This window comes from Microcebus murinus, chromosome 10, assembly GCF_040939455.1.
Source record: "Microcebus murinus isolate Inina chromosome 10, M.murinus_Inina_mat1.0, whole genome shotgun sequence".
NCBI classification, from domain to species: Eukaryota; Metazoa; Chordata; class Mammalia; order Primates; family Cheirogaleidae; genus Microcebus; species Microcebus murinus.
The window spans coordinates 30,475,699-30,484,100 of NC_134113.1; positions in this window are offsets into that span (position 1 = coordinate 30,475,699).

Consider the following 8,402-nt stretch of genomic DNA (forward strand, 5'->3'; position numbering starts at 1 on the left):
TTATGCTGTGGCATGAGGCTGTTTAAGACTAACTAAATGTATTGCGCATATTATTTTGTTCCCAATGTTGTCATTGAAATGTCCAGGACATTCATACCATTGAAAATATAACTCTGTCAGCACGATCAGGTAGAAGTATTTCCAGCTTCTATAGAAAATGAACAAAGCTGGGATGTTTCCTGTGCCAATTAACAGTTTTGCTGAGCAAGAAGGAAGTGTGTCTAAAGATGCCTGAATAAGAACCCAGCAAGCTCAGTATTTGAATGAGAACAACCCAGCAAGCTTTCTTGGGCTTTTGGCACCCATAGAGGCCACAGTAAAGAGCTCCCAGGAAGGTCATCCAATTCCAATGAACCATAGGGATTACCAGGGAGGGAAGCAGTTGTGAGGCTTGTTCCCTTCATCACATGTCCAGAGGAGGACATTTGCCAATGCCTAGCACCATAGGGCTTATAAATATTTTCTAGCTGAACTTGTGAATACAGCTTTTCAAATACCACACAATTGGTGTAAAAGAATAAGTTCAGTGAAACCTATCAATTATCTGAAAATTCAATGAAGTTGCAAATTTGTATTTGGAAGTAACATACATACCTCAAACACATAATTTGATTTAGATTCAAGATACTAGTTTATTTATTTGTGGGATACTTATCACATGATTTGCCCCTGCTGCTGTTTGACATGGCCATTTGAAAAACGGCCAAGTTTAGAGTTTCAGCAATATTTAATTTTAATGGAGACTGCTGCATGATAGTATAGTTGGTACCAATTTATTTGTTTAATTGATACACTTGTTATACTAGAATTCTGTACTCTTTTAGGTCCTAATTCATTTTAGAAATGTAGCAATAATATTGTATCTTATTGTAGTCTTTTCTTTAAAACTATAACCTTTATTTACCTATAAGCAGATTTATTTCACTTTCTTCTTTTCCTCTTTCTACACTCTACTGCATTTATCAATTTAGATTTGCTTATTTGTAAAATTAAGTTTAATGTACTCTTTGCAGATGGCAATTACTACATACATTTCTCTTTTGTTTGATGGAGAAATAGAACTAGTACAACAATATGTGATTGCTTAATAAGTCTCCCAAACACTTTCAAGTAACAAGCATATTAAGGTAAACAAAATGCAGGGTTTGGACTCAAAGGGGAAGAGAGGCTAGAGATAAACAATAAAGATAGCGTGATAAATGTTCCCCAAAGTCTGTTCTCAGCCCAGCGATCAGAGCGAAACTTTAAAAAGAGAAGTCAGATCCTGTCAGTTCTCTGCCCAAATTCTCTATTCAGAGTCAATAGCTTACAAAGCCCTGTGGGACCTGGCCCCTATTTTTAATTTGCTCCACTTTCTATCACTCTTGTCCTCTCTCCTTCCTGTCCCCCACACTGGTGTACTTGCTCTTCAATGACACACTGATATTGTACATAACAATTACACTCCTGCTTTACTTTGTCCCCAAATGTCTACTTACTTTCTTACATCTTTTAAATCTCTGTTCAAAATTCCATCTTCTTAATGATACTCTCCCTGACCATCCTATTTCATGTTGCAGTCTCTTTCCAGCACTCCTTATCCCTTTTCCAATGTTTATCTACCTCTGTAACACTTTATATCCTTCTACGTCATGCTTTTTTGTTAGCACTTACTGTGCTAACACTAAGTGCTGTCTTACCTTCTAGAATATAAACTCTACGAAGGCTTGGACTTTTGTCAATTCACTTATACCTGTGTTTTTTGTGCCTATAAGAGAACCTAGTACATACAAAATGCTCAATAAATATATGTTGAATTAATGAATGACTACTAGAAGTATGTATTCGTCAGAGTTCTCCAGAAAAGAAGAATAATACACACCACACACACACACACACAGCATACAGTGTACATATGCAGTAGTCCCTTAGTATGGGGAACTCATTACAGGTCCCTTTTCCCCTGCATATACCAAAATCCATGGATGCTCAAGTGCCTTATATAAAATAACATTGTATTTGCATATAACTTATACACACCCTCCCACCAGTAGTCTTTTTAAGCAAGTAAGTGACATGATAAAATGATGGGATACTTGTTTAGTATTTTGATTACTTAAAAAAATAATTCTGGAACAATATCAAAAACTAGATTTGAAAAGTTGGGAAGAAGAAACATCTAAGATGTTATTGTAATAGTCTAGGACAGCTTGAACTGAGGCAAAGAAAAAGGAGCTTATTTGGAGAGACATTTTTTACATAATATCAATGAAACTTTAAAATCAATGATGTAGGGTGATATGGGCAATAAATAAGAGGAAAGACACAAAGATGACTCTGGGGTTCATAATTTGGAGATCTGAAAAGACATGAGGGAGAGAAAGGTTATAGAGAACTCTTTTGAGGTTTGAATCAAGAACTTTGTGGGAAAATTGGAAAAAAATAGAACAAATTATTTCTCAGAAACAGGAATGATAGTTGATTTTTGTTGTGTTTTGATTGTATAGCATTCATTTTTCTTCTTCGTGGCACCTTGATTACTTTTTGGGGAAGTATTGCTTCTCCATTCGTTATAACCTGATGGGGGCCCTGCTTCTACTTAGCTGAGAAGCAACTTGTGTACCCCAAGCTAAGTCACTTGGATGTTGTCTCTCCAGAAATTGATTTGTGAGCAGAATTACAAAAGACTAGAAATAGCTGGACTCATCAAGGAAGTCAGACTGTAACACCAAGCTGTTTTTGCCATCAAAGAGACCATTTCCTAATTCCCTCTGGGGCTTCCTTGGTTCCCATTAATTTTCAAGTCTACATCTGCAGGATCATTGTGGATACCATGATCTCACAATATCCTTCTGAAAAATTTCATTTTTTTGAGGGTGGGGAGAGTTTATTTTTTGTCATCCTGGCCAAAGAACTTTTAACTGATATAGAAAGGAGAGAGAAAGATGATGAAAGGCTATGTTTGAAAGAATAGATATTGAGGATGTTCTTATAAGATATACAAATTGTAGGTTACATATAAATTAGGTTGTCATTTTTTGAGAATCGGGGGCTTGAGAAGAACCATAAATATTTTTGTCAATTTTATTTTTAGGCTGTCACTGAAAGAAATGTGTTAGAAACTAGCAACAATGATTAAAAGAATTGCTTATCTCATCGAGCCTTACAAACATAAATTTTTGATGGCTCCCAACCAGTATAATTATGCAATTTTTTTTACTAGTGTTTAGAAATCCTGGAATGGGATTAGAGTATGCAAATAAGTAGGGATTTGAGAATGCAAATCAGATTTAGAAGTTCGTGGAGTATACACTCCACTAAACAGTCAAGAGAGTGAGAGAATGAAGTGGGTTGGTGAGTATATATCTGACATGATGAGCCCTGGGATTCTGCTTGGGTAAGTAACTATGTAGATCTTATATATGAGTGTGGGCAAAATCAGTACCATTTTTATTTATAAGAACTGTGGTAAGGATAGGATTCAGGCTTTAATAATTCCAGGAAGGATATTTATTCAGCTGTCTATAGGCAGCACAGACTAAGGAAAAACTCAATCTATAATGGCCCAAGAGGGAAAAATAAAGTTATAACCCGAAATGCAGTGCTGAGCCTGAAGCTTAGAGAATAATAAAATGCCATAAAATCCCAAAAAATAATTGATAAATTTAGAAATTTGGGAAAGTTGAAACAAATGGAGATATAGTGCCATCCAACTGACTTGGAGGCATCAAGGCACAGGGTCACACCTGCTTGTTGGTGTGATAAGAAGTGGGAAGTGATAAGCAGAAAATGAAGCTAAGACCCTCGTAAACTGGAAATTAATAATAAATAAATTTGAGAATAGGGAAGGTCACAAAAAAAGCAACAAATCAAACTTACTAAAATTGAGGGAGTAGAAGAGGTAGGGAGAGAGGAGAGATCAGAGAGAGAAATCTCAGGGTTGAAGATACTGGAGGTATAGACGACCATGTGAGTGGGTTAGGGGTGAAGGTTATTACTATAAAGCAGATCAAGCAAATGGACCTAGTGCATTGGATGAGTGATAAACACAGAAATTAATTAGGGTTATTGAAAAATTATTAGAAAGAAGGGAGAATAAAAGGTATCAACATCCTTGGTGAAAAAAGTGCCTGACAGATCAATCAATGATGAAGGGACAGGTTGAGAGGTGATAGCCAAGAAGGAAATGATTGACACTGGCTAGAGTGTGTAGACTACTAGAGAAAAAGGATTGCACTAAGAAGAATCCTGGTTTTATAGTAACTGTGTCTGCTCCCACAGTCTTTCCTTTCCTTTGCCAGACCTTCAGGTCAACCTATCTTCCTGAAATGAAATTATTTCCCTGATGATATGAGACTCACATTATCATTGTGAGAACCAAGCCTCCTTTATACAGACAAACTCCTTCTGCAGGGTTAGTTTCATTATCACAAGTTTTCCCCAAAGAGCTTAGGAGATGATGGAGAGAATATTGAAGTCCCTGCCTGGAGGGAAGGCCATAGAGGAAAGTAGTAAAGTCCTGTGATAGGTGTAGCAAAGGTGCTGTGCACTACAGTTGCATGAGGGGACAAGAGCCTTCATTGGAACACATGGGACAAGGATAAATAGCATCTTCAGGGCAAAACACATGTGCTTCATGGGGAAAAGATGCTTTAGAAAAATAAATGTTTAAGATGATTCATAGCAATCATGAGTATGGGCTTTAGAATCAGGCAAATCTTGATTAAGATATTGGCTCCTTTGCTCTAAACCCTACAATCACTTCCCAGCATACTAACCACAACCTTGTAATCCCCTACCATGTACTACAAGGCTCGTATCATCAGACCCTGATTATTTCCAGTCCATCTACCCACTTCCAACCCCAGCTCACTCAGTTCCAGCCTTTGATGTTTCTAGAACATTCCAAGTACGTTATCATCTTACAGTATTTGGTTTTGTTCTTTCCTTCTCCTGAAATGCTACTCCACAGATATTTGAATGTCCAGTGTTCTCATTTCATTCTTGACACTCCTAAAATTCTCCTTGCAAGGCTTTCTCTGACCAAACAATATAAAGTAGCATATCTACCTCCTAATTCATTCCCTTCCCAGCCTTTTTTTCCCCCTCACAAAACATTACAACCAGACATTATGGGATTATTGGCAGATTATCAAGCTTCTCCACTAGAAAATAAGCACCATGAGGGTAGGGAATCAACTTTATGACAATGACCAAAAGAGTCATTACTTAAGCAAATCAAAGTTCACTAGAGAAATTGAAGATAGTTGTATGCTTTTTAAAGATCAAGTATAAGTGACCAATTTCCCAGAGTATACATTTTTGGAATGTGAACTTTCACATATCCAATCCTTCTCATTGTAAATACTTGGCACACCAGTACTCCTCAGAGAGTTCTTTCTACAATTTTCTACTACAAAGTTTCAGAAGTAATCTAATCTATTCAGCTGGATGGATATCACAGACTTTGAAAAATAAAGTTGGGATATTTCCCAAATGCCAGTTTATAAAGCATTATCATTATAAGGAAGAACTAAGTCTCAAAACCGTAACTATAGCTTCCATTTAGTCAACAAATATTATGTGCCAAGCAGTATGCTAAGTATTTTACATATGTGTTATTTAAGTATCCTTAAACTTAGATGATGGCTACTACTATCATTTTCATTTTGTAGATAAGGTAGAGATAAGGTGAGTTCTTATGTAAACTTATGTATCTAGTAAGTGAACATACTGGGTTGAATAGTGGGCCCCAATATTCATGTCTACTCATTTAGAAAAAGGGTCTTTGCAGATGTAATTAGGTAAAAAGAAGTCATATTGAATTAGAGTGGGCCCTACGTCCTATCAAAGGTGTCCTTATAAGAAAGTTGTGTGGAAAAAAAGACACAAAGGGAAGAAGGCCATGTGAAGATGGAGGCAGAAGACTGAAGTGATGCAACTACAAGCCAAGGAACAACAAGGGTTGCTAAAGCCACCAGAACTCAAGAGAGGGGCAAGAAAAAGACTCTCCCTCAGAACCTCCAGGAGGAACCAACCATGCCAACACCTTGATTTGAGATTTCTGGCCTCTGGAACTATAAAAGAATAAATTTCCATTGCTTTAAGTCACAAAGTTTGTGGTAATTTGTTATGACAGCTCTAGGAAAATAATATAGCAAAGAACTATTTCAAATCCACGTCAGCCTGACTTCACAGGCTGAGCTTTTAGTCGTTTTACTGCCTTAAGCTCAGAATGTCTTTTATGTGTTTCCATCACAGCACTAAACGTCCTGTATGGTAGTTATCTATAACTAAAAGTAGGCACTCTAGTAGCATTTTAAAATTTATTTTTGAAGATTTCAGCAGAGATCAAACCCTGAGGAATTTGGAGCCCCATGGAAAGGTAGGAGGAGGTATTTGCTTTCCTTCCCATCTCACGTCTGGTGGACCGCAATCTCCCAAACTGCTGGAGAGCTTCTCTACCCTCACAAGCCCAAAACAAGCAAGTAAAATTTATTTTTATTTTTTATTAATGTATAGTTGACAAATAAAAAGCATATATGTTTACAGTGTCTATGAATATGTCTTATTCACTTTTTACCACCATGCCTTACAGAATGCCTAACAAAGAGCACGTACGACTGGTCATCAAAAAAATAAATGAATACCCATTCCTTTATTGGCAAATCCTTCCTTCTTCCCAGTTCTCTTATTACTTACATATAACAGGTATATGCTTTGGTTAATATCAATGACAATGAAGAAAATAGTAAGTGTAATTATATTGTTATATACTTTTCTATAATTATGAGTTTATTATTTATTTATTTATTTTTGAGACAAAGCCTTGCTGTCATCCAGGCTAGAGTGCAGTGGCATCATCATAGCTCACTGGAACCTTAATCTCCTGGGCTCAAGAGATCCTCCTGCCTCACCCTTCCAAGTAGCTGGGACTATAGGCATGCACCACCATGCCCGGCTAATTTTTCTTTTTGTTGAGAGACAGGGTCTCACTCTTACTCAGGCTAGTCTCGACTTCCTGGCCTCAAGTGATCCTCCTGCCTTAGCCTCTATTAATTTTAAATTAAATCTTCATTCTGAAAGTTCATGTTCTAATTGTGAATGATCTTATATTTGGATTTTTATTTTGTTCTTTATATAGTGCCTTGTTATAGATATGATTTAAACCAATTATTTCATAACAATGCAATAAAATAAACTAACATAAAATAATTGCACATGAAAATGGGACAAAGCACAGAATGAAAGATAAATCAATATGGAAGTAGGAGTGAGGTTTGAATAAAAAATGCATAAAGTACCTTCTTTACCTTTTAAGAAATGTGCCAGAAATTTGATGCTAAATATTGTAACAGAAATGCTAGAATAAGAAGACAGGCTCAGTGGAGTCCTCAAATTAAAACATACCAGTTGCTCAGGAGGCCCTCCATAAATTATTCCTGGCGGGGCATCAGAATGGAGATTTCTCCCATGGTTCTATATAAAGAAGGGAATTTCATGCATTGGAGCTTTAGCTATGCTGTCTTATGGGAAAATAGGATTCTTTCCTCACATGAATACAGATTTCAAAGTCATGCAAAACCAGGTTTGGATTTTGGCTTCAGCATGTCCCAGCTGTATGATCTCGGGAGAAGTTGTTGAATTGTTTCCATTTTTGTTAACTGAGGATAATATAAGTTGCCTCATTCTATTTTTTGAGGATTGAAAGAGATAAGATATAATATGTACAATACTTGGCAGGGGTGGTGGTGGGAGAGATGCTCTTTGTTAGTTCTCTTCTCCTAATAAATGATCATCTTTCACAATAGACCCTAAGTAATCTTTTATGTATGAATTGCTTATTGCCCTTTCTTCCTCCAGATCAAAGTGATTGTTTTCAGCAGCTCACAAGCTATTGAGTTGCAATTCTACATTTTCACAGTTATATACATATTAGTTTATGTTTAGTGGTGTTGCCATGCATATGCATTTAACTTGTGCATATTCTATTAAAATAAATTTTTGAAAAATATTAAAAATAGTGATATGCAAAGTATAAGCAGTGTTCACCATTCTATTCAATGAGCACAGCCCTCAGATTTGGGAGATTGGTCACTGTTGTTTAAACCTAGATATCTATCTTTTTTTTTTTTTTTTTTTTGAGACAGCGTCTTGCTCTGTTGCCCGGGCTAGAGTGCTGTGGCATCAGCCTAACTCACAGCAACCTCAAACTCCTGGGCTCAAGCAATCCTCTTGCCTCAGCCTCCCAAGTAGCTGGGACTACAGGCATATGCCACCATGCCCGACTAATTTTTTCTATATGTTTTTAGTTGTCCAGCTAACTTCTTTCTATTTTTAGTAGAGGCGGGGTCTCACTCTTGCTCAGGCTAGTCTCTAACTCCTGACCTTGAGCGATCCACCCACTTTGGCCTCCCAGAGTG